Source organism: Meles meles, chromosome 5 (genome assembly GCF_922984935.1).
Source record: "Meles meles chromosome 5, mMelMel3.1 paternal haplotype, whole genome shotgun sequence".
Classification (NCBI taxonomy): domain Eukaryota; kingdom Metazoa; phylum Chordata; class Mammalia; order Carnivora; family Mustelidae; genus Meles; species Meles meles.
Window position 1 is genome coordinate 108325836 of NC_060070.1, and position 27982 is coordinate 108353817.

At 35.9% G+C, this 27982-nt stretch overlaps 1 protein-coding gene and 1 pseudogene across 1 annotated transcript in view; one reads left to right on the plus strand and one right to left on the minus strand.

The window, feature by feature from the left end:
- EYS (eyes shut homolog) overlaps window positions 1-27982 on the minus strand; it is a 1714887-nt gene that overhangs the window by 239085 nt on the left and 1447820 nt on the right.
- Window positions 1311-27940, plus strand: LOC123941546 (annotated as a pseudogene).

The window sequence follows — 27982 nt, forward strand, 5'->3', positions numbered from 1 at the left end:
CCTTTCTGCCTACTTGTGATCTCTCTCTGTCAAATAAATAAATAAAATCTTAAAAAAAAAGAGGATAATGCTCAAATTGGCACATCTATTTTTTTTCTTACTGTGTACTAATTGGATTTTCATGACATTTTAAGTGTTTTTTTTTTTAAATTTTCACTGTATTGCTTTTTTTTTAAATTAAATTTATTTCACTTATAAATATTTGCATTGCTACAATTCATCAATTTTCCTACAATACAGTATCACCTCTAACATGCCATAGAGAATGAATGATGTGGAAGTCTTTTTTAGGCTTTGTGATGGTAACGTCAAATACCTTTTTTGCGAGTTTTTTTCCACTAGTTTGCTCTTCTGTTTTTGACATATTTCTTCTGTGTGACAACAGTTCATTCCAAGGGGATTTCTTCATTCTAACTTGCATGGCCACTCTGGGATCTTGCTAAGAAACTTCTGTGTGATTTTTTTTTTTTTAAATTTATTTATTTTTATTTGTTTATTTACAGCATAACAGTGTTCATTGTTTTGGCATCACACCCAGTGCTCCATGCAGTACGTGCCCTCCCCATTACCCACCACCTGGTCCCTCAACCTCCCAACCCCCCCACTCCCCCGCCGCCCCTTCATAGAGGGTTATGAAGGGGCACTGTATTGCTTTTTAAAAAAAGTTAAATTTTCACCTCTTTAAATTCTACTAAATTTAACATTACATAATAAATGTGATTATTAGGAAACCTGATTATAAATTCTCAGAAATTCACTCTAGCATAGCCTGTTAAAATGGGATTCTAGGCTCACCTCTAAAGTTTGGGTTTGGGTAGCTCTACCTGTGAGCTTGTTGAAGGCCTTAGTTTGTGTTAGCAATAAAGAACAGTGTCGCATGTCTGAAAAGAGTCTGAACTAGAATTCTGATTTCTACTTGTTATTTCTGTAATAACCAAACAAGGAATCTTTTAAGAGATCTTATACAGCAAATTATGTTGTATAACACAATAAAATTACAACTTACATCTATCTTTTCTTCAATTCTAGATATACAAAGATGATGCATCTGTTAAGTGTGATAGAGCTGGGGTGGAGGATGACGAGTAGTGAGAGATAATACTGACAGGTGAGCAGCAGCTACATCTCAGATGATGGAGAGCTTTAAAAATCATACAAATGAGTTTGGGTTTAGCCTACTGAAAGCTTAATTTGGGAAAGTAAATTAATCATATCTGTGTTGCAGTGACATTATTCCAGGCATTTAGTGCCATTGTTTTGGAAGTGTTATGAAGAAGGCTTGAAGGGCCTTAGAGTTTAGGCAGTTCGGCATGGTGACCATTGAGAAGGACACAGAAATCATTCAGGGGAGCAAGGAGCGTGTACACCGAGGCTGTGACAGTGGGTGTCAAGAGGAAGGGGGCAGATAAAAGAGAGAGATATTCGAGGAGTGAGAAAACTTGAGCTTGAATTGGCTTGAAGGGGCTAGTAAAGAAGGAGACAGTGTAAAAAATCTTAGATTACTGATTAAGGATGCATGAAAACATTTTACCACATCATCTCTTTCAGTCTATGTTGTAATGTTATTATCTACATTGTGCAGATGAAGACACCTGGGTTAAGTAACTTATCCAAGACCACCCAGAGAAAAGCAGCAAAGCTAGGATTTGAACTAAGGATCACCTAATGTCAGAGCACATGCTTTCAACTGTCCTCAATAACTAGGGTGCATAATACTGGAGGAAGAGGAGATTTGTGATGTTAGAGAAAGTAACAGTATGTTTTGGAAACTGGAGCCTGAAATGGCTATGGAATACATAGTAAGATCATACAATAACCAGCTAAATGACTGGAATTTTAAAATTTGGTTTTATGATACCCTCCTATATTATACTCTAGCTTATTGGGCTTTTCAATGACAATGGCAAATATTTATATATTGTGTCCCAATCTAAAAAGACCAATGACAATGCAAGCATGCTACAGAACATATTGGGAAGGAGACTGTGGGAAAATGCCCTACTAGCTTTTTCATTAGTCATTTTTACCTATATTACACATTAATACTTCAGTACACTTCACAAAATAGCAATTTGGGCTTTTATTCAACGACATTTACTAGAAAAGTGGGAACTAAATTAAATACAATCTAGAAAACAAATAGTGCAAAAAATTTCATGAATATTAATAGAAAACCAGACAAATGTAATGTGGTTGAACTTGTATCACAAATTGTACAATTCATTCTTTTGTGGAATTGCTATTTCCAAACAAGATGGATTGATTGGTGTAGTCACTTTAAAAAATGTAAAGTGTGAAACATTCATGGAAAAAAGAAGATAGGCTCAGATTATGAGAAATAGATTTCTTAATGAAAGAATGAGGTTTTGAATAAAGTACTCCCTTTGGCAGCATCTTAACAAGATCATATTCAGTGAACATGAATCATTAGTAAACTATGAGACAATGAACAAATGCACACATCCAGATGAGATTGTAGGTTGCTGTGGATTTGCTAGAAATTCCCATCTGTCATTATTTCTGATTTTTTTTACCTTGTCCTAAAATCATTAATAGGGTACACACAGTCACTGTGAATTGTGTGCTTGCTTCAAAACACATCAGGGTTTAATTTATTGAATGGTATTTCATTAGCTCAGATGAGTTGAAATGTAGCATCTCATTTTCTAAAACTGTGTGGGAACATTCATCATATAGATACTTAAATTATAATTTAGACACCGAGTAAAGTTCAATATATCTGAATAAAATTGAATAAACATCCCAAATGAACTAAAATTCATTTTAGATCAAACTGACTTTTTCTGATTAGTGATGGTTTAAAATCTCCTCATATAAAATTAATCCTAGGCAATTTCTCTCCACCCCCATTTTTATTAAATAATGACACTACTCCTTATTCATGGAGCTACTTTCACAAGAGAACATTTTTCTAGTGGTTTGATTTATTTACTTTAGTTTACCAAATACCTCATGGACAATAGAAGGAATCAAATCAGCTGGGTACTTTAATCTATTCAAAATTACATTTTTTAATAGATCCTTCACTCATTCACATGTATTGAATTCTAACTTTAATTATTATTTACCTTATTTAAGTATTATTGTGATAATTACTAAAGAAGAAAGGTGAACTCTTGGGTTGGAATTTAACCTGAGTCAAGTGCTTAGAAGACAGTAAAGTTTCTGCAGCTATCATTACTAGACTAATGCAGTTTTGAAAAATAGCAAACTGCTCCCTGTTACTTGAATAGTAACTCTAAAATCTACTAAGATATTTCTGGCAGAGTCACAGTTGGTTGTGACTTTGGTTGTGAAGCAAATTAAAATACATCCAAAAAGAGTAAAATTTCTTAAGATCTGTTGGAAAATGGCTGGTTGAATTTAATGAATTATTGGTTCTCCTAATCTGAAATACAGTGTTGGTTTAGCTATTTATGATCCTCTTGCTCATGGAGAAATCTACGTCCTGTCTTACTTCTAACTGGGGAAGTAGGTGTCAGCTTCACTTTTCTTCCTTTGGTTTGCTTTAAGTTTTAAATGCCGGTTATGATAATTACCATTTTCTAATACGGAAAATAAAAATTTCTTTCCTCTTTATAGTCATATAGCTTGAGTTTTGGAGTAGTAATCTAAAAGTGTTAAATTTAATCTATTAATATACCAACATTTTTGTGGAACTCTAAGAAAATAAGATATAACACTCATTGAAAAGATTTTTTTTTAAATAAAGCAATGAATTATGGGCATTTGGTTAACATTACTATATTGCACATTTAAAAAGGGTAAATTTTTGTGTTATTTTTTTATCACAAAAAAGCAATGAATTGTATTGTTTACAATCATTTGACAACTTTTTCTAATTTTATGTTTTTATTTCTAATTAATTTTTCTATTTTCATTTTTAAAGAAGATTTATTTATTTGAGAGAGAGCACACATGTGCACAAGTGGTGGTGTGTAAAGGCAGACTCCCAGCTGAGAGCTGAGCCCAATGCTGGGCTTGATTTCACCACCCATGAGATCAGGACCTGATCTGAAATCAAGAGTCAGATGCTTAACTGACTGAGTCACCCAGGCTCCTCTATTTTCATTTTTATTTTTAGACAGGAAGTAGGATATATTGGTGGGTATCAGTAAGAATGGGAAGTGCTGAGGTTCTCACGAGTGCAGAACCCACCATTTTCAAGGAGTCAGGATTAGGGATGTATTTGACCCCATAGCCATCTGCCATGAGCCACTTTTCAGCTACCATGCCTTCTTCATACATATTAAACTTAATAAAGCCCCACTTCTTGGAAATGTGGATTTTCTGGTGGCCAGAGAACTTGAGCCTGGCCCTTCACAGGGCCTCAATTACATGCTCCTTGTTCAGCAGCTTGATACGGATAGACATGATGGCTTGGCCAGTGTGGGCCCTGGCCACTGTGCCCTGGGGCTTTCCAAAAGCATCACACATACCTAGTCTGGAATCTGTCAGCCCCAATACAGGATAACATCTTGTTGATACAAATGATGTGGAAGGGGTGGAGTTGTACCCTATTTTTTTAAAGCTTTTATATATATATATATATATATATATAAAATATATTAATATGTAATATATTTATTTTAGAGAAAGAGAGAGAGCAAAAGCATAGCAGAAGGGGCAGAGGGAGAGGGAGAGAGAATCTGAAGCAGATTCTGCACTGGGTGTGGAGCCTGAGGTGGGCTCAATGTCAGGACCTGAGATCATGATCTGAGCCAAATCAAGAGGTGGATGGTTACCGAGTGTGCCATCCAGGTGCCCCAAAAAGTTTTTACTTAAAGTCCAGTTAGTTAACATACAGTGTAGAATTAGTTTCTGGTGTTACAAGATACAATTTTAAGGAGTTTAATGTGTAGGATGAAGTGTTAATGCTAATAAAATAGGGTCTATTTCTGAGTTCCATACTTCCACAGTTCAGACTTAAATTTGTTCTTAGAAAGATAAATCTTGGAACACTGAAAAAAAAAAAAAGATAACTTCATAAGCACTGGGACTGAAACGGATGGAAGAAAGAAATCCTTGAATGGCAAGAGCCCAATACTGTGGTGATCCACAAATTCTCCAGGAAAAACATTTTGGAAAATATTTCTCTTCCTCTTTTCCCCCCTGTTATTTAAGATTTTTTCTTGATATTTATAATTTCTAAGTAGAAAAAAAGGGCTGGAAAATAATCACTTTTATTAAAATATTTTTTAAATAAAGTTTACAGTTAGGTTGTAAATGTTTTCTATTTGGAGATTTTTGGATAATAAACATTAATACTGAAAATAAAATGAGATAATGTAGACATATGGTATGACAGAACTTGCAAAGTTAATTTTTCTTAGTTGGCAATTTCTTATCAGATGTTCCAAATTAGAATAGAAAAACATATTTTTGGTAAAATGAAGTTTTTTGGAGGAAGGCATTCTGTTTGTATTCTTTTTATAACTGCTTTATCATTGCAATTACTATAGTGTTCAAATTGGAAGTTTGCATCTGCTATATTTAAATCCAGTAAAAAAATTTTGGGCATTTGCCGTAAGACTTTGCTTCTATCCTTTGTGCTTGTTTTAACATGGTGATGCGTGGAAAATGCCCCAGAATTATAATGTTATGGTGTGGGGGGAGAGGAGGAACAAAAACTACTTAAATGTAATGTGGATATAAAATTATAATTGGAATGCACTTCCATTTAATTTTGGGTGTGTATTTGGTAACTCATTGCTTCTGCAATCTCATGAAAATTTAGGGACTTTAAGAAATTGTCTTAAATAATCACTTAGGTGGAATTTTAAAATTTATGGTTTTTGGCACATACACCTATTTATTTTTGAGTGTAAATTCAATTTTATTTTCTGACATTTTAAACTTCTTTTGGAAATTTTAATGTAGTGCATAACTAAGATAAAAAATAGTAGTCTGCACTTGCAGGACAGGGATTTCCAAAGTAGGAACTGAGAGCCAACTATGTCATACATAAAATTATTGGAACACAGCCATATCCATTTACTTGCATACTGCCTAAGGTAGCTTTTAGAGCTAAAATAGTAGAGTTGAAGAGTTGCAGTATAGACTATATGGAAGTCTAAAATATTTACTATCTGGTCCTTTCTTTACTTGTCAACCCCTGTTAACCTTTATGAAAGGCTGGAATGTGAGCTCCGTGATGGTCTATGACAAACAATAGTTAAGAGCACTAGGTTAAGGGGGAAACAAAAAAAAAAATTACTTAGGTTTATTTTTATTTTTATTAAAGATTTATTTATTTATTTGACAGACAGAGATCACAAGTAGGCAGAGAGAGAGGAGGAAGCAGGCTTCCCACTGAGCAGAGAGCCCGATGGAGGGCTCGATCCCAGGACCCTGAGATCATGACCTGAGCCAAAGGCAGAGGCTTTAACCCACTGAGCCACCCAGGCGCCCTATTTTTATTTTTATAACTTAGGTTTAAATAGAAGTATTCATATCAAAATCTGGAATCAAATTTTGGTCCACAGAAAATGAAAGTAAAGAATATTTAGAAAAGAGACTCAAGAGCAGGTAATTGTCTACATTTGACTTTCAACCACGGTCATTTACTAAGTGCATGGGTACTATACTGGTAATCCTAAATGACTAATGACTTGATGCTTTCTGGTCCCTTAGGGTTGGATGATGCCTGAGTTTTCTTTCCTCTTCAGAGAGAAGGAGATAGGCTCTAGTGATGCTGACAGAGGATCATATAGACCTACACAATTTGAAATATATATATTTGTGTGTGTGTATGAAAAAACACATTTCCATTAAAAGGATAATGTTGGCTAAAATAGCTACAATTTTCAGGAAAGTAAGAATCATGTTGCATAAAAATTCCAAAGTTGGTTGAGAATGGGCAAAATATAATCTCCTATATTAAAGAGGTCTAAAAAGCAGGCTTCAGTGTTGCTCATCAAACAGTGAGCTAAAAGATAAGTGCTTTGTATGTAGAAAATGGTAAGTGCTTTGCCCTTTAAAAAGGAAATACAGAAAATGTTGCCCTTTTAATATGTCCTGTAGCCTGCCCTGGATTTGAGGATGAACAGAGATGGCACTAAAAATGATAAAGCAATAAATCATAAAGCCCCAAAGTTCCTTTTGTGTCACAGCTCTTACATGTTCAGAAGGCAATAACAATCTTCAGTACACATCAATTTCCCTCCGTGGGATGGAAATTGGAGAAACTGTGCGAGAAAATACTGAAGAGGAATAAAAATGTTTCAGCCTCTCTTTCATTTTCCTTTCTTTGAATTTGTGCTGTCCACATGTTAATTGGAGATCTTAATAGTTTTAGCTATAATTTGATAACTAAAGCAGAAAGAAAAAAACCCCATGGGTATGTATCTCAGCTGGAATCCAAAGTAAACATAATCATTTCTTCTTTTTTTATGTTCAAAGCATTTTAGGTTCCCTTAGCTCTCTTCATGTTTACCTGTCTTTTCTTTTCATGCATTGAAACTCACCAGCTCACCTCTGCATGGTTGTCTTTTAGTGTCTAAAATGCCAGCATAAGTGAGAAAAGGTAAAAAGCTGTTGGAAAAATCTGTCTTTTACAAAGTCCATCAACATATAATTTAACATATTAATGATAGTGAGAGCAGAAATTTCCTTGTAATTATAAAAGTAAGAATTTTAAAGCAGCAGGTAATTTTCTTGGTTTCTGATGGATTGGACTTGGGGTCATTTGTAGGTTTAATTTGGGGACCTGGTCAGAATCAGGAAATAATACTGGTTTCGTACTGTGGACCTTTATATAAATCTTCATATTAAGAATTCTTTTCCTTTAGGAACAAGATTTAACTATTTAGGGTACCACTTTAGGAAAAAATACAGCTGGTAACTAGAAAATGGGGAATAAAGATGTCCTCTTTTATTCCAGAAGCATTTAACGTTGGGACTAATTTTTGTGGTAGAGTCAGGACAATCTCTGCAATGTGCATAAGTCCAAGAACCACAAACCTTCGATGAACAGCCCAGACAGTGCTCCAGGAAGGAAGCTCTTTGTCTAGTTTGTTCACAAAGAGCAGCCTGCCATGCAGTTCTCTCTTCACCTCTCCAGATATGCTCCTAGGGACTGAATGAAAACTCATCTACCACTTGAGTAATTTAGTGGCTTCTCTCTACTTCTCCTTGGACTTCTTTATCAAATTTGTCCTTTCTGCATCATTTTGATCATTGGACCTACTACTTTATTCTTCCTGATGTTTCTTTTCAAGCTTTTCTCAGCTGACTTGCCTCCAGTCAACTGACACCTTCCTCTGGCTGACCTGTGTAGCTGTGTGTGACAGAAGGATTTATAAGAAACATGTATTTGGGGCACCTGGATGGCTCAGTCAGCTAAGGATTTGACTCTTGATTTTGGCTCCGGTCATGATTTCAGGGTTGTGAGATCAAGCCCTGTGTTTGGCTTTGTGCTTAGTGCAGCATCTGCTTGAGATTCTCTCTCTCTCTCTCCCTCCGCCCCTCCCCCCAACTCGCTCCGTCCCTCTCTCTCTCTCTCAAATAAATAAATAAACAAATAAAATCTTAAAACCAAGAAATATATGTTTGGTCTTCATCCACAGTTCTGACAAGGCTTCAGAATCATAACTGTGAAATGGGTGACTATTTTTAAGGAAGGTGACTTTTGGATCCAAGGGTAGGGGCTGGTTGCCAGGAGGACTAACCATACAACTAGAGGGTTGCAATGCTTGGTTCCACACCCCCACCCCCACCCCCCAACCTCCAGGGAGGGAGTCTGAATCAGCCTATAGTCAATGACTTAGTCAATCATAACTATGTAATGAAGTCTTCATAAAAACACAAGAGAAAAAGTCTTTTGACTCTTTTGGACAGTTTTCATGCTTGGGGAAATCAAAACACTTCTATGTGCCATCGAGCTGGATCCCAAGATTCAGGAGCGTAAAAGCTTCTTTGTTCAGGACATTGACCTACTATGTATTTCTGCATCTGATTGTTGATGCAAATCCTTCATCATATATTTTAATAAACTTGTAAATGTCAGTGTTTCCCGAGTTCTGTGAGCCACTCTAGTAAAGTGATTGAACTGAAAGAGGAGATTGTTGGAATCTCCAATCTGTAGCTGGTCAGTCAGATGCACAGGTAACTGCCCAGGTCTTGTGATTGGCATCTGAACTAGAGGGGTGGAAGGAACAGTATGGTATCGTAAGACTGAATATTTACCCTGTGGAATCTGATGTTATCTCTGGGTAGATAGTGTCAGCATTGAGTTGAATTCTCAGATACTCTGCTGGTGACTGGGAATTGCCTGGTATTATGTGTGGAGAACCCTCCATACCCGCACCACACTGGAATTAGGTCCAGGATTCTTAAAAGGCTGTATAATCAGTATTGATTATTTTTTAGTACCTGCCCTTGACTTTCCTCATGTTGTATACTTTTCTCTTAAAATAGCTTCCATAATAACACAGAGTGCTGGATCTGGAGTCAGATTGCCTGTAGTTGAATCCTAGTTAGCTGAGGGATCTTGAAGAAGTTTACATCTCTTTGCTCAGTTTCCTCTTTTTTAAAATGGGGATGATAGTAGCACTTTTCTTAAGGGATTATTATGACAAAATACGAGTAAAATACTTGAAATAGTGCTGGGGATACAGTAAATATTTAGGAACTATGTTTTTTTTAAAGAAACTTTTCTAGCTTTTTAAGTATGTGACAAATAAAATTGCAATATATTTGAAGTGTACAATGTGATGATTTGATATATGTATCATGAAGGGATTCCCACCATCAAATTAATTAACACATCCATCATCTCATATATATTCATTTTTTCTTTTTTGTTGAGAACACTTAGGTTCTACTTTCTTAGCAAACTTAAATTATACAATACAGTATTATCAACTGTTATCACCATATTATATATTAGTTCTTCAAACCTTATTCATCCTATAATTGGAAATTTGTAGCTCTAACCAACATTTCCTTATTTTCTCCATCTTCTAGCCCCTGATAACCACCATTCTACTCTCTGTTTCTATGAGTTTCACTTTATTCCCCAACAATTCTACACGTAAGTGATACCATGTAGTATTTGGTTTTCTCTGTTTGTCGGACTTTTTCCATGTAGCATAATACCCTCCAGTTTCATCTATGTTGCCATAAATTGCAGGATCTCCTTCTATTTTTAAGGTTGAATAATATTCCTTTCTGTCTTTGCTTGTGCAGGTGTGTGTACATTTTCTTTATCAGTTTATCTATTGGCAGACACAGGCTGTTTCCACATTTTGACTATTCTAAACAATAGGGCAAAGAACATGCAGATATAGATATTCTTTGAGAGATGCTAATTCTGCTAACTTTGAATATATATCTAGAAGTGGAATTTTGGATCATATGGTAGTTCTATTTTTAGTTTCTTGAGGAAGCTCAAAACTGTTTTTTTATAGTGGCTGGACCAATTTCTATTTTCACCAACAGTGCAAAAGTGATCCCTTTTCTCTACATCCTCACCAGCATTTATTATCTCTTATTCCTTTGATAATAGCCATCCTAATAAGTGTGTGGTGATACCTCACTGTGGTTTTGATGTGTACTTTTCTGATGAATAATGATAGTACCTTTTCAAGTACCTGTTGGCCACTTGCCTGTCTTCTACTCAGTTCCTTTGCCCATTTAAAAAATTGGATCACTTTTTTTTTCACTATTGAGCTATATGAGTTCCTTGTATATGCCTTTTATTGGAAATGCAGTTTGCAAATATTTCCTCCTAGTCCATAAGTTGCCTTTTCATTTTGTTGCTAGTCTCCTTTGCTGTGCAGAAGCTTTTTAGTTTGATGCAGCCTCACTTGTTTATTTTTGCTTTTTGTTGCCTCTGCTTTTGGTGACAAAAATTATTGCCAATACCAATGTCAAGATGCTTACTGACTACATTTGATTCTAGAAGTTTTAATGTTTCAGGTCTTACATTGAAGTCTTAATAATTCATTTTTAAATCGATGTTTATGTATTGTGTAAGCTACGGGTCCAGTTTCATTCTTTTGCATGTGCCTATACAGTTTTCCCTATATCGTTTATTGAAGAGACTATTTCCTTTTTGTGTGTTCTTGGCTCCTTTGTTAAAAGATCTTTGAACATGTATGCATAGGTCTGTTTCTGGGCCATCTATTCTGTTCCATTCATCTATGTGTCTGTTTTTATAATAGTGCCATACTGATTTGACCACTCTAACTTTGTAATAGTTTGAAATAGTATGTTTGTAATAGTTTCATAGTATGAAATCAGGAAGTGCGACTGTAGGTTTACTCTTTTTTCTTGATTGCTTTGGCTATTTGGGGTCTTTTGTGGTTCCAGACAAATTTTAGGAAAGTTTTTCATTTTTGTGAAAAATGCCACTAAAATTTTGCCATGGATTTTATGGAATACGTAGATTGCTTTGGGTAGAATGGACATGTTAGCACTATTAGTTCTTCTAATCCAGTAATACCAGATGTCTTTCCATCTATTTGTTTTTATTAATTTCTTTCATAAATCTTTTATAGTTTTCAGTGTGCAGATCTTTTATCTCCTATGCTAATTTTATTCCTAAGTATTTATTCTTTAGATACTACAGGAAATGGGATTGGTTTCTTAATTTCTCTTTGTGATAGTTCATTGTTAGTCTATAGAAATGCAACTGATTTTTGTAGCTTCACTGTGTATCCCACAACTTTATTGAATTAATTGATTAATTCTAACAGTTTTTTGGTGGAGTCTGCAGTTTTCTATACATCATATAATATCATCTGCAAACAGAGGGAATTTTACTTCTTTTCAATTTGGATGCCTTTTATTTCATTTTCTTTCCTAATTACTGTGGCTAGAACTTCCCATTTCCAATACTATATTGAATAAAGTGGTAAGAATGCCCATTTCTTTCTCTTGATCTTAAAAGTTTTTTTCTTCCTTTCCTTCCACCTTCCCCTTCTCCCTTCATTCCTTTTTTCTTCCTCCCCTTTCCTCTCCTCTCTGCTTTTCTTTCCCTTTCCTCTTTCCCTTCCCTTTCTCCTCTCTTCTCCTATCCTATCCTATTCTATTCCATCCTATCCTATCTTTGCCTTGCCTTTCTTATCCTTCCCTTCTCTTCCCTTCCTTTTCCTTCTCACTCAGAATACTTTTTACATTGCAGCAAACAGTACAAATTTAGTCGTGGGAAACAAGAAGGAATGGAGGAAGTACCCACCTCACTATCATATCTGTTTTAACTATGTGCTTTCTTCCTAGGTAGTTCCAATCTCTGGGTTAGAAACAGGACAGAGGAAAGAGGTTTCCTTCGGTTTGCTTACTCTTTGACCTCTGGAGGTCCTGGAGAGTCAAATGCTTTTTCTGCATCTATTGAGATGATCATGATTGTTAGCTTTCATTTTCTTAACACTGACTGATTTGCAGATGTTGAACTATCCCTGCATTCCTGGAATAAATCTCACTTGATCGTGGCACATGATCCTTTTAATGTCCTCGTGAATTCAATTTGCTAATATTTTGTTGAGAATTTTTTTAAAAAAGCTATGTTCATGAGGAATATTGGTCAGTAATTTTCATTGCTTGCAATGGCCTTGTTTGGTTTTGGTATCAGGGTAATGCTGGCCTCATAAAATGAGTTGAGAAGTGTTTCTTTCTCTTCATTTTTTGAAAGAGTCTGAAAGAATTGCTATTGATTCTTTAAATCTTTCACCATTGAAGCTCTCTGGTCCTAAACTTTTCTTTGTTGGCAGGTTTTGATTACTGATTCAGTCTCCTTACTAATAATTGATCTTTTCAGATTTTCTACTTCTTTATGATTCAGTCTTGGAAAGTTGCATGTTTCTGTAATTTATCCATTCTTCTAGGTTATCTAACTTTTTGGTACGTAATTGTTCACAGTAGTCTCTTAAGATCCTTTGTATTTCTGTAGTATCAGTTGTAAACTCTCCTCTCTCATTTCTGACTTGGTTTGACTCTTCCCTCTCTTTTTTTTTTAAGATTTTATTTATTTATTTGACACACAGAGAGAGATCACAAGTAGGCAGAGAAGCAGGCAGAGAGAGAGGGGGAAGCAGGCTTCCTGCTGAGCAGAGAGCCCGATGTGGGGCTCGATCCCAGGACCCTGAGATCATGACCAGGGCCGAAGGCAGAGGCTTAACCCACTGAGCCACCCAGCACCCCCCCCAATTTTTAAAATTAGTGCAAAGTAGTTAAAAGATTGTCAGCTTTGTTTATCTTTTCAGAAGGCCAGCTCTTCATTTTTATTTATTTATTTATTTATTTATTTATTTATTTATTTATTTATTATTTCTTTTCAGTGTTCCAGAATTCATTGTTTATGCAGCACATCCAGTGCTCCATGCAATATGTGCCCTCCATAATACTCACCACCAGGATCACCCAACCCCCTACCCCTCTCCCCTCCAAAACCCTCAGGTTGTTTCTCAGAGTCCACAGTCTCTCATAGTTCGTCTCCTCCTCCAATTTCTCCCAACTCACTTCTCCACTCCATCTCCCCACGTCCTCTGTGTTATTCCCTATGCTCCACAAATAAGCAAAACCATATGATAATTGACTCTCTCTGCTTGACTCATTTCACTTAGCATAATCTCTTCCAGTCCCATCCATGTTGATACAAAAATTGGGTATTCATTCTTTCTGATGGAGGCATAATGCTCCATTGTATCTATGGACCACATCTTCTTTATCCATTCGTCCATTGAAGGGCATCTTGGTTCTTTCCACAGTTTGGCAACTGTGGCCATTGCTGCTATGACCACTGGGGTACAGATGGCCCTTCTTTTCACTACATCTCTATCTTTGGGGTAAATACCCAGTAGTGCAATTGCAGGGTCATAGGGAAGCTCTATATTTAATTTCTTAAGGAGTCTCCACACTGTTTTCCAAAGTGGCTGCACCAACTTGTATTCCCACCAACAATGTTAAGAGGGTTCCCCTTCCTCCACATCTCCTCCAACACATGTTGTTTACTGTCTTGTTAATTTTGGCCATTCTAAGTGGTGTAAGGTGGTATCTCAATGTGGTTTTGATTTGAATCTCCCTGATGGTTAGTGATGATGAACATTTTTTCATGTGTCTGTTAGCCATTTGTATGTCTTTATTACAGAAGTGTCTGTTCATGTCTTCTGCCCTTTTTTTAATGTGAATTGATCTTTTTTCTCTTTTAAACCTATATTTCATTTATTTCCAATCTGGTCTTTACTATTTCCTTTCTTCTACTAACTTTGGGCTAAAAGAATTTTGTTCTTTTTCTAATACTTTGATGTGTAATGCTTTTTGAAAATTTTTTTTTAATGTGGCATTTCTCTCTATAAACTTCTTCTTCTTCTTCTTCTTCTTCTTTTTTTTTATTTCCAGAGAGAGAGAAAATCTTAAGCAGGCTCCATGCCATTCATGGAGCACAATGAGGGCTTGATCTCATCCCTGAGATCTTGACCTGAGCTAAAATCAAGAGTAAGACACTTAGCTGACTGAACCACCCAGGTACCCTTCTATAAACTTTACTCTTAGAACTGCTTTTGCTGTGTTCCATAGGTTTTGTTATGTTGTGATTCCATTTTCATTTGTCTAGGATATGCTTTTATTTCTCTACTGATTTCTTCTTTGGCCCACTGACTGCTCTGTAACATATTTAATCTCCACATATCTATGAATTTTCTGTTTTCTTGCTATAATTGATTTCTTGTTTCTACCAATGTGGTCAGAAAAGATACTTGATATGATTTTAATCTTCTTAAATTCATTAAGACTTGTTTTGTGGTCTAACATATGATCTTTCTTTGTGAAGGTTCCATGCTTGTTTGAGAAGAATATGTATTCTGTTGCTGTTGATAAATATTCTGTATATGTCTTTTAGGTTCACCTGGTCTAACATGTAGTTTAGGTTCATTGCTTCCTTATGGATCTTCAGTATAATCCACCCATTCTTGAAAGCAGTGTATTTAACTCATCTACTATTATTGCTATTTACTTCTTCTTTTAGATCTATTAATGTTGTTTAATATACAGGTACACTACTCTGTGTGCATAAATATTTACAACTGTTCTATCCTCTTGATGAAGTGATTATTTTATCATTATATATTGACCTTCTTGTCTCTTGTTACAGTATTTGTCTTAAAGTCTATCTTGTCTGTTAGGAGTATAGTTACCATTGCTTTCTTTTGGTTTCCTTTGCATGTAGTATCTTTATTCAACCTTTCATTTTCAGTATATGTGTGTCATTAAAGATAAGGTGAGATTTTTGTAGGCAGTATATAATTGGGTCTTTTTTTGGGGGGTCTTATTTTTTTAACTGATGTTTTTATCTTGTATACTTTTTGTCTTGACGTTCAGCTACTCTGGCTTTTGATTAAGGAATTTAGTCCTTTTACATTTAAAATAATTATTGATAGGCATGGACTTACTATTACCATTTTGTTGTTTTCTGGCCATTTTGTAGTTCCTTTGTTCCTTCCTCCCATTCTTGTTGTCTTCCCTTTTGATATTACTATTTTCTGTAATGGTATACTTTGGTTTCTTTCTTTTCTACTAAGTTTTTGGCCGTGTGGTTACCTTGATGCTTACATAAAACATCTTACATTTAAAAAAAATCTACTTTGAAGTGATTAAAAACTCAACTTTGAATATTTACAAAGGCTCTGTATTTTTATACTTCTTGTCCACATTTTATGTTTTTGGTGTCACAATTTATATCTTTTAATATTGTGTAATTAATAAATTATTTAATTGGTAATACTTTTGCCTTTTAACCTTTATATTAGAGTTATAACTGATTTAACTATCACCATTGTAATATTAGAGTATTCTAGATTTAACTATATTTTAACTGTATATTTAACTTTTTTTTTTAAAGATCTTATTTATTCACATGACAGACAGAGATCACAAGTAGGCAGAGAGGCAGGCAGAGAGAGAGGAGAAGCAGGCTCCCCACCGAGCAGTGAGCCCAATGTGGGGCTCAATCCCAGGCTGAAGGTCTCATGACCCAAGCCGAAGGCAGAGGCTTTAACCCACTGAGCCACCCAGGCGCCCCACTGTATATTTAACTTTATCAATGACTTTTATATTATCATATGTTTTAAAATTATTACCATCCTTTCATTTCAGCTTAAGGAACTCCCTTTAACATTTCTTATAAGGCTGGCCTAGGGGTGATGAACTCCTTCATCTTTTGTTTGTCAGGAAAAACTCTTTTTATCTCCTTCGATTCTGATGGACAACTTTACTGGGAAGAGTATTCATGGTTGGCAGTTATTTTTACTTTCAGCACTTGGAATACATTATCCCACTCCCTTCTGTTCTGCAAAATTTCTGAAAAACCTGCTCATAGTCTTACCAGGTTCTTTTGTATGTAATAAGTTGCTCTTTTATTATTGCTTTTAAGATTCTCTTTGTCTTTAACTTTTGATAACTTAAATACAATGTGTCTCCATGAGGATCTCTTAGGTTCTTCTTTGGTACTCTTTGTGCTTCCTGGATCTGGAATATATTTATTTTCTCGAGTTAGGGGAAGTTTTCAGCTTTATTTCTTTGATTATACTTTCTGTCCTTTTGTCTCTCTTCTTATTCTAGGATGCTCTGTAATGTGTATATTGGTCTGCTTGTTCCTGTAAGTCATCTTCACTCTTTTTCATAATTTTTTCTTTTTGCTCTTCTGATTGGATTAATTCTACTGCTTTACCTCTGAATTTACTGATTCTTTCTTCCACTTGATCTAGTCTGCTGTTGAACCCCTCTATTGAATTTCATATTTCAGTTACTGTATTCTTCGGCTCTGTGATTTCTGTTTGGTACTTTTTAATATTTTCTACCTCTATTGAAATTCACACTTTGTTCCTACATTACTCTTCTGACCTCAGTGAGCATTTTTATAACTGTTATTTTGAACTTTATTAGGTCAATCATTTACCTATGTTTCATTAAGATTAGTTTCTGCTTTATATTGTTCTTTTGTTTGGAACATAGTCCCCTGTTTCTTCATTTTCTTAACTGTCTGTATTGGTTTCTCTGTATTAAATAAAACAGCCACCATTCCCAAACTTCAAAGAGTGGTCTTGTGTAGGAGATGAACCTTGTGAATCAACCTGGCCTGAGCTCCTGGTTGTCTCAAATTCTTGTGATTGTCCAAGCCACCTTCTTTGTTCTTGGTGGATCCCAATACTTGAGGGTATGCCAAGGCCCATCAGTGTTCCAAGGGAAAGATTACAGTTGGCAAGTAATTACAGGCTGATTAGAAGCCAGCCAACAGCTGGGAAATCATGTAGTTAAGCACCTTCCAGGGAAAAGCTAGAGGATGGTTGTTTTTATCTTCTCTCTCTGTGCTGAGCCTGTATTTAAAAAAAAAAAAATCAGTTTGTTTTCTATAGTTCTGTGGGACCTGTGAATGCAAGACCCACTGACTGTCAGTGCAACATGATTTGGTAGTCTGTTCCTCAGTCAGCAGCTGCAAAACCTGGTATCAAGCATGTGTACAAACCCTTCCCAAAGAAATAGTGGCAATTTTGTTTTATTGTTGGAGCACGACAGAGGAAGAAAGCTTCAGAAATGCACTTCAGCCTCCTTGGGCTCTGTGGAGGATCAGAGCCAGTCCCTACATATGTGCAAAATGAAAGCTGGGCCCTCAGTTTGTCAACCCCTTTCAGGGAAGACTGGGAGATGGTTATTTTTGCCCATGTTCTCTGCAATGAGCCCTAGAGGGTTAGCAGCTGGGGCAAGTGCTCAAATATCATTAAGAATTCCTTTGTTTTCTATAGTTCTGAGGGTCTTGTGGCCACAAATCTCACTGGCTTTCAGAGTTAGTGTTTTGGGGGCCCACTTGATGGTGGGAGCCTTAAAAGTTGGGTGCTAGATGTGCTTTCCAAATCTTCATTTTTTCAGGGACAAATTGGGAGTCAGGGTTCCTTTCTGATTATATGGTGCTATGCCAGAGGTAGGGTTTATGGAGAGACTGTGTCTCAGCTTTCCTTGTGCATTTTGATGTATTTGCCGGACATGTAGGAGTTACTCAGCTAGTTTCTGGATTTCTTTCAATGGAAATTGCTTCATGTAGCTATATATCCAGATCATGGGAAAAAGGAAGTTCAGAAGCATCCTGTGTTGCCATCTGAGTTCCCTGAGTGACAAAACCTTTTAAGTTAGCCTAAGAAAGGCCTATCAACAGAGTGCTAAATAGAAATCTTCAAAAATCGTAATAAAATAGCATCTCCACTTATTAACTTAGCAACTTAAAAAGACTGAAAACACCTAGTGCTGGTGAGGCTGTGGAAAAACTGACCCTGCTAGCTGGAGTGTAACTGGTGCAGCCTTTGTGTACAATATAAAATATACCACGGTAGGGCTCAGTATTCTATGTAGAGATGTGCAGCATTGGGAATGATCATAGGTGTAGAATGGATAGTCACTCACTGCCATCCTGAGGAGTATGGGAACATCTATATTGCTTTCATGCCACAGACAGGTCATTAGGAGCCAGGACTGCTGCTTCCTGTTTACCTCATCAGCCATCTCCCAACCATTACCTCTGTACCACGTTGGATTTGATGCTGAGTTCAAAGTTGAAGTTCTCCTAGATGCTTAGAAGCTCTGACACAGATATGCTCATTAACTGGTAGGTCCTCATTATCTTTGACTACTCTTATAATACTGCATTCCTCACTCATGTTAGGGATTCGTCTCTGAGGGCGCGGGGAAGTGGAGAGGGAAGCAGAGTCTTTGCACATTATTGGAATCTGAAGGAGTTTGGAAGACTCCTTTCTCTTTTGCCAAGACTGTTTTGCTAGAGTTGAAGAAGTTGGAGGCCAAAGCTTTTTAACAGCCGCTTTGTTCTTTTTCACTGGGCAAGAAGCCTCAGCATCAGAGATGGATGACTAAGAGAGACTTAAAGGGGAAATAAAAATACATTGCTTTAATATCCTACCAGTATTATGCCCCTTAAAATACAAAGGAGGAAAATACAAAGCAAACCTATTGTTCACTGTGACTTTATACTCTAGGCATATGCAAAGAACTTTTTAATAAAGACCTTGCCCAGCAGCCCCTGGACCTGGGGAGTTGTTTCATCAATTATGCTAATGAGGCCCAGGTTCAGTTAGTATTGCTTATGAAAATTTCTTCCCTGAAAATATGTCATATTCCTACATTTTCTTAAAAATGGTTCCAAGTAATTTTAAGGGTCTTTTCAGGGAAAAAAATAAATGACTTGCTTTTGTGAGACACACCTTTCCTATTTTCCTTCCATGTTTCCATTGTAGTTCTTACACTGAATGGGAAGTATGCTTCAAAGCATTTCTGTTAATTAATAGAGAGCTTTGGTTATTGGTTAATAATTTTGATTGATCTGTTTTTCATTTGCATATAGATATGCTAAAGTTCTTTCATTACTGGCTTTCTTCTCATCAGTATTACCTTAAGATGATTAAAGGCAAAGGCTTTCTAGTTAGAAATGCAATGAAAGCTAATATCAAAATGCAGAGAGCAAGGAACTATTTAGGTGCAATGTAAGTTCACTTATAAGGTACAACACTCATGTAAGGTGAGTGACTATACCCTGGCATTGTTCAATTCAGCTTGAATTTTAGCTGAATAATTCTTTGCAGCTTCATTTGTTACTTAATGTAGCTATGAAAATGTATTGGTCCTTTGGTCTTTCGACATTCACCATATATCTCTTAGACTACTTAACATACCTTCTGTTCCTTTTAGGGAAAATTTCTCTTTCTTTTTCCTTTTCTTTCTTTATTTTTTTTTCTTTTTTGTTGTGGTTGATCTAGACTATTTTGAATGAGTTTTTACTTTAAAAAATCTGGAACTCCATGGTGACAACATATGATTTACTGTGCCAAGCTGTTTTGTTGATTTAGCTTCCAGATGAGAAAAAAAAACAAAAGGTAGAAGTGAACAATTTATACCAGACAGGAGATACTATAAGCCAAATGACAGCTGCAACTCCTGAAAAATGTAAAATAAGTTGGCTGAGACTAAATTTAGTCTCTTAAGTCCCACAGGAATTAGCTATATGTAGAACATTGTATATAGAAAATTGAGATAATCTTTGGCAGAAAAATAATGTTTCATTGTAGTCAATCCAGTGGAAGAGGAGTTTCCTTACTCAGCTACCTCCCTCTGTGAATACATAGGGTATTCATAGGAACAACATTATTTTTAGCCCAGCAACGTCTGGTGGCACAGTGAAATTATTTCTTTGACTGTGTGAGCATCTGTTGTCCACAGATACTTGAAAATAGTTTTAAAAGAAGCAAAAAGTGCCAGGAGTCAGGTTATTGTAATCTACCCTTCATTTGATAATAAAAATTCTGTCCAATATTTACCTTTTAACAATATAAAATCTTTCACAGAAAAACTTTAAAATGGTGAATGCAAGTATTTTAGGATTATTGACATGTATTTATTTTTAAATTTCTGTTTTCCACTTGGAAAACCTGATTTTTTCATGTTTAGGCAAAGGAAGTTATTAGCAATAGTTAAATATTATATATATATTGAATATTGTGCATGTAGATATGCAATGTATTTTAGAGACTTTAAATATAATTGAGAATGTTAGCTCCCTGAAGTTGGAGGTCAGACCTTGAATTTTTCATGCCTGCCTAGGAGCAAACCATGACAGTTTGAAAGGCTAGATTTCAGAGTTGAAGTATAAAAGGGGAAGAAAAATTTAAAATGTGGTTTGATATTTCAGAACTTTTAAGAATGCTTATCTATTATGTATGTATTTATCTATCTATCTATCTATCTATCATCTATCTATCTATCTATCTATCTATCATCTTATCTACCTATCATCTACATCCTCTGTTCATTTGGATTCACAAAAGAGAGAAAATGGCCATCTCCATGATCATCGTGAGACAAAGTAAGAGGACATATGGTAGTTGGTGTCTACCCTCTTCTACATCTAAATTTAATTGTGAAGTATGACTCTGAGTTGAAAGGGGGCTTAAATATTAATCTCTCTCTTTCTCTTTTTTTTTGCTACAGAAGAAGAGAACTTATTTCCTTTCCTTTTCCTGAGGGGAAAAAAGTCCCTCTTGGGAGAGTATTATATTCAAAAAAAACTGCGTAAGCTTCCTTAAAACAAGGAACAAGTGAATTGTAAGCCCTGCCTTTTCTCTTTACAAACTTCATCTATAAGAGAAAGCCAGCATGTCATATATTGACATTTGTGTTTGTCATTATGGTGTATTTTCTTTTATCATCACAATTTTTCTTTGCCTGAAAAATTGTTTCTGTAATTGTTCTGGAAAATCTTCCAGATTCTCACTTAGAGATGAGGTACAGTCTGTCAGGAGGTCATGATTTTAGTGGCTCATTACATTTTCTATTCTCTTTGAAGATTGTAGGCAGGGGTCAGGCTTAGCTTGCCAGTCACTGAAAATTCCACATTCCACCTCCCTCTTTTTTTTTTTGCAGTAAGCCATGCTGGGTGTCAATGATAACTTGGGGCACCTGACTGGTGCCTTGACTCCAGCACTGAGGACATCTCACCTAATGGCTGTTTTCCTTCTTATTATTCCATATTTGAAAATAGCCAAGCATTAGATTAGGCATCTATTTCCCCAGGTACAGATGTTTTTTCAATTCCCATCTCTAGTTTTAAAGTCATTAGGTACAAAAAACAGATAAAATTGTAGTAATGTAAAATTTTGGGGGAAGGGGTAATAATTTAATCCTTTCAGTATGGAATCTGAAATTGTTAGTAAGGATGGCCTTTAGCCAAGGAGAGAACACATAGGAACACCAATATTAAACACACACACACACACACACACACACACACACAAACTGATCATATCGGCATGAAGTGGGGAAAAGGGTAAATGAGGGAGAACTTTACAAAAATGAGAACTGAGAAGACAAAGCTCAGGTCTTCAAGTGGATGCATTTTGAAAGATATATACTTGATGAGCATTCAGAACCCAGGCAGAAAAATGCCCGACAGAATGAGTATTTCCCGTCAACTTGGAGTTAAATTTTGAAATATGAACTGCAAAGTTTAATTACATAAACCTCAAAGAGAAGTTATAAAGATTGGATTACTTAAATTTGTGAAATCTTTAGTACAATATTTGTCACATAGTAAGCACATATATGAGTCCTCTTTCATTATTTTTGTCTCAGCTGGTTCTTGCACAATCCTATGAGATGGATGGTACTATATATTCTCCTTTCATGTGTTTTTCTGAAGGTTAAGTCACTTGCTTGGAGAAACTTCATGTCTTATTTAAATACACTTTTGGTATGACTCTCTTTGAGGAGACCACCGTTCTGTGGTCACAGGGTAGGTTGCAATACAAACTGGTCCCCTCAGAAGCACTCTCTTGTGATTTTGAATTTTAAATGGTTATGAGAACTGTTGGACTTTTTCCATACTGCACCCTAAAGACAGTGACCTGAATTCCTGGTACATATCCTGGTTTCTGTGATTTCTGAGACTGGTCTCCGAGCTTTTATTTTAATTCTTGAGCTACCTCATACCTTTCCAATATATTCCATTGTTTCCATTTGGTCTTGCATTGTTCTCTGCTTGGGTGAGGAGGCTGGCAAGCACTGGAGAGAACTGACAGTGCCTTGCTGCCAAGGTTGATTCTGCTGATTCCAAGCTTGTCAACGAAAAGCTAATGTGGTAGAATTTTTTTGTCTTGGGGAAGGGAGGATTTGAATGGCCCTGTACAGACATAAGACTTGACTTCCCTAGTACAAGCTGACAAAGGTGGTCCAAAGTTTTTCATCCAATTATTTTGTGTCACTAGAGTAATGACTGCCTGTAGGGACTGTAGCATTCATTTGAGTGCCTGTTCACCTTGTAACTTTCTTTGTAAGTTTTTATAAGATTGTCTGAAAATTCCGTTGGTAAATCTGATCTTTATTTCCTCTTATTGTGCCCAAATATTATTAAGAGAAGGGATCATGTATTTTTCTGCTCATCATGACCTGCCATTTTCTAGCTTTTCTATGTGTATCCAAAATTATTGCTGACTATTCCTTACCAGATTTAGTTGTATTGCTTTCTTAAACACCTGCCTTTCGGCTCCATCCTCCACGTGTTTGCTCATGCTGTTTTCCTCCATTTGAAATGCTCTCCATCTTCCACTTCATCTTTCAAAATCCTACACCTTCAAGTCTCAAGTGGTCCTCTTTTCTTTTATGCCAATCCATGTTGATTCTGCTCTGAATTTCCATTGCTCTTTACAATCAGCACCTCACAATATAGCAATTATTTCATGTGTGGGTGTTTATTTCTACTTGCATGGTAAGATTCAGGTACACAGTAATTGTTTTCCTCTAATATTTCATTATCAAAAGTTATAAACATAAAAAAGTTAAAGGAATTTCACAGTGTGAACCATCATATACCCACATAGATCCTACAATAAATGTTTTGTTGTATTTGTTTTATCAGATATATATCTTCCTACCCATGCCTCCATGCATCCATCCATCTATCCACCCATCATTTTACCTTATTTTTTTATGAGACATTGCAAAACAAGTTATAGAAATTGATGCATTTCACTCTTGGCACTTTAACATGTCTATCACTAACTAAAGTGAATATTTTTAATAGTATTTTTATGATCGACATTTCTATACTCCATAGTACCCAGTAGAGTATTGACCACATCCCAGAAAATCAATTTATGCACACTGGGTTGAATTTCAGTATCACTTTCAAATCCATTAGAAATTAAAGGTATGGAAGCCCAGATAAATAGTCTCTAGAACCTCAGGGGCATACAGAGATGAGTGTGTTTCATGGAGTTGCAGAAGAGACATACCTGTATGTAACTTGCACTAGCCCAACTTGTGACCTGTCAAATACATCCTAGGGGAATGTTCAAACTTTCAGGAGGCAGTTGGCTGAGAGATCAGATAGGTCACCAGGTGACTGACTGAAGTACTTATATGGGTGCTGCTATACTGTGTGCTTAAGAGGCATTAGAGGGTCAATCCAGTTCATCTAAAGATACATTGAAATGAGGTGATAAAATAGGCCTAGGCTAAAAAGTGGGATTCACATGCAGCAATTTGTGGCAGCCTGGTCCTTTTTACCCAGATGGGTGGAAATGCAACTCTTTTACAGAAGAGCACAAACCTCAAATAGAAAATTTGGGCCGAGGAAGACGGATCTGCAAGGAAGCCATTCTTCTGAACATGTGCAGGTGGTGAGCTTTTGACATCTTTTTAGGGGAAAGAAAGTTACAGTGCTTCTTAGATTGGTAGAACCTTTTAAAACATGTTATAAAAGTCATTATTCATCCTGACTTTTTCCTATACCTGAGATATATTTGAATCTATATCTGTATCCACATCATGTGCATTTAAGTCCATATACGCCCCCTCATTCTTCAACTGACAGGCTCCTTCTTGTTCACGGATCTCTGATCATCCCCTCTTTGGACAGTCCTCTCCTGACTTTTAAAAAAAAATTAAATTCAAATAGCCAGCACATAGTACATCATTAGTTTTATATGAAGTGTTCAATGATTCATCAGTTGTGTATAACATCCAGTGCTCATCATAACACATGCCCTCCTTAATGCTCACTCTTCCCATTATACTCTCTCTGCTCTCTATTTCAAGTGGGACCCATCACAATTACTAACTATATATTTGCTTACTTACTTCTTACCTTTCTACCCTATGGTAAAACCAAATTTTCTCCTTCTCCTGTATAATTAGAAGCTATCAGACTACCCGATACATAGTAGGCTCCTAATTAAAATTTACTGAATCATATATACTGAAAATACATGAATAGAGAAAAACATTTGTTCCAGTATTATTCTAAATGTCTTGTGTTTGACTCTCACCCTGGCCCTCTTCCTTGTCCATTTCCCAATATTGCTATCTACCCTGGCCCCTTGATTTGAAGCTGCACTCACACTGGACTTTCTGGGCAGTGCCACAATTTATAAAATCATCTACCCATCTCTGAAAACTCCCATTCATTTAGCATGCTGCTCTCAGCTATGGTTTGGGAGAAAATTATATCTGATGAAAGAAATTGACCACAAGCTGTGAATGATTGAGAACCTCAGTTAATGTGTTAAATCTCCTGAGGATGTTTGTATTACAAGAGTGGTAAACTCTGGCAGTGTGACTAAGCACCTTAAATAATTTCAGGCACTTTATGTGAAAAAGACCTAAGGATTTAGTTGACTAAAAGTATAATCTGTATGGTCTGAAAATTGAGAAAAGCAAATTCCTTCTTTGAGTGTATATGGATCACTTACACAGTGAATACTGACTTCCACTGTTTGTGACAGCTTATATAGTAGCTGATATAATGAAGAGTGTAGAGAATAATGAGGGTGGTGAGGCTCTCCCAAATCCTATCAGTTGAGGAGTGGGTTAAGGCATGGGAATATTTACTTCATAGCAAAAAAGAATTAGGAAAGATAAGTAAACTTGATTAATTCATCTGAAAAATATCTATTGAATATATACTATATGCTAGCTCTAAATTAAGTTCTGGGGAATAATAGTGATTAAAAAATAGCCTGCTCACATAGAACTTAGATTCCATGGTTAAGGAAACAGTTGAAAACAATTAAGTAGAAAAGGGAATAGATTTATTCCCTCCCCTCCATCCTTCCTTTCTTCTTTTCTTCTTTTTCTTAAAAAGCACATAGGGGACCAATGCATCTGAGACTGCATGAAAAAATAGATCTACTTAATATAAATAAATCTCAAACATCTATAGAGACTACAAACCTGGAAGGAGATGCTTTCTAGGATGGGAAGTTCCCATTTTTTTGTAATACTTAGTTAAATTGTCAAGATTCAAAGTGGTTGTGGATAAGAATCCATGAGACTTGCACATAGATTCCTTAAGACCTATAATTCTTTGTTAGTTAAGATCACAGATTTTCACTTACAATGACCAGAGAAATGAGCATGATTGTTCTCATAAAAAGCAGTGCTTCAGGTCAGGCTTGGAAAAAAGAAGTCATTTGATTTGGACTTCTTGATCCTTTCACAAAGGAAGGGGTGAAGTGTTCTGTGGGCTTGGCATAATGAATAAACAACTGGTAACTCTTTTCTTTATATGTAATAGGAAGTAAAACACAGATCACATAAAGAAGAAAGATAAGGTTGTAGTATGTCACCTATAAAAGTAGACAAACAGATGGGGGCAGGAGAAAGAGTGCCAAATGTGGATTCTAGTTTTAACTTTTCTATATTGCCTTGAGTCATGTGGCTCCAAGAAAGTACATCTTCTTCTCTGGCATGGAATTTCTTTGGCAGAAAAATGAGAGGTTGAACTATATTATCTTTAATGCAACTTTTAGGTCTCACATTTACATGTTTTAGAAAGCATTAAAATATACTTTTTGTAAGGATATTTAATTATTTTCAACCACTAAGGTAAAATTTTAGAAATAAAATTGACATCTTTTCAATGATTCAATTAGAATTATCCCATATAATCAAAATATGACTTTTCTGATTCCTGAATTTTGCAACAAATCCAGCAATGAAAACTCTTAATAAGCACTGCAACAACATATTTTTGAACAACTCCTATGTAATATTTTAAAAGCAACTATTCTCTCAAATAAAAATTTATCATAGTTCATATTCCTTTATCCTATTCTATGAATTGAATGTCTTAAATACATTTAAATGAAACTCGTGATTCTAGGGACAGTGCATATCTAAGAGACTACAGTATTTTTGCTTGAGAAAAATCTGAAAAATCATATATTAATCTGTATAATTCTTTTAATTAGATATACTCATTTTAATATAATATCCCTCCTCTTATCAGACAAGGAAATTGTGTTGAGCTTTCCTGCTTTTCAGGACCTAAAAAAGTGTGTCTGTGATACAATATAATTGACCTAAGAAGTTTTCAAGAATAAAAGTATCTTGGGGCGCCTGGGTGGCTCAGTGGGTTAAGCCGTTGCCTTCGGCTCAGGTCATGATCTCAGGGTCCTGGGATGGAGTCCCACATCGGGCTCTCTGCTCAGCAGGGAGCCTGCTTCCCTCTCTCTCTCTCTGCCTGCCTCTCTATCTACTTGTGATCTCTCTCTGTCAAATAAATAAATAAAATCTTTAAAAAGAATAAAAGTATCTTTTCTAAAAGCTTTTTGTAGACTACCTAATAATTACAGCCTAATGAATTTTAAGTAACAGAATGCCATAGCTTCTTTATAATAGCAAATACATTAAAATGTTGACTTGCAGAAACTACAGCAGTGTATAATTCATGAATGTCTTTAAAACATCTTTAACTTTACCATACTTACATACTATGTAGGCTAAGTAAAAATAATCCTATCTACCCCTTTTGTTATATCTAGAATTGACAGATGGTATACTGATTCTATTTTTCTTTCAAGATAGCATCACAATTAAAACATAATTTTCACTAAATTTTATTTTGTGAAATTCCCTGAGAGAAAATGGTAATTGCATAAGGCAAAATTGAAAAAAGAAAACAAAGTTTTAGACTTTATTTTTTTTATAATAATTGGTTGCATTTTCAACACTGTTATGTTTACTAATTTGATACAGCCTATTTTAGAATTAAAAAGTTTGGGAGTTTTTGGTGTGTGTTGTACTCGACTTGGTACCTCTTCTTGTGAAGTGGCAGCTGAGAAGGTACTTGTCAAGGCGATCACCATGGCCTTGAAAAGCCCAAGGAAGGAGTCACCACGGAGAACAATGATCATATTAATTTGAAGGAGGAGGAGCGGGATGGTTCTGTGGTGCAGTTGAAGATTAAGAGGCCCATGCCACTTAGTAAACTCATGAAAGCCTATTATGAATGACAGGGTTTGTCAACGAGGGAGATCAGGCTCCTATTTGATGGGCAGCCAATCAATGAAACAGACACACTTGCATAGCTGGAAATGGAGGATGAAGATGTAGTTGATGTGTTCAGCAGCAGATAAGAGGTGTCTACTAAAAAGGGAACCTGCTCCTTTACTGCAGAACTCTGTTCCTCCAG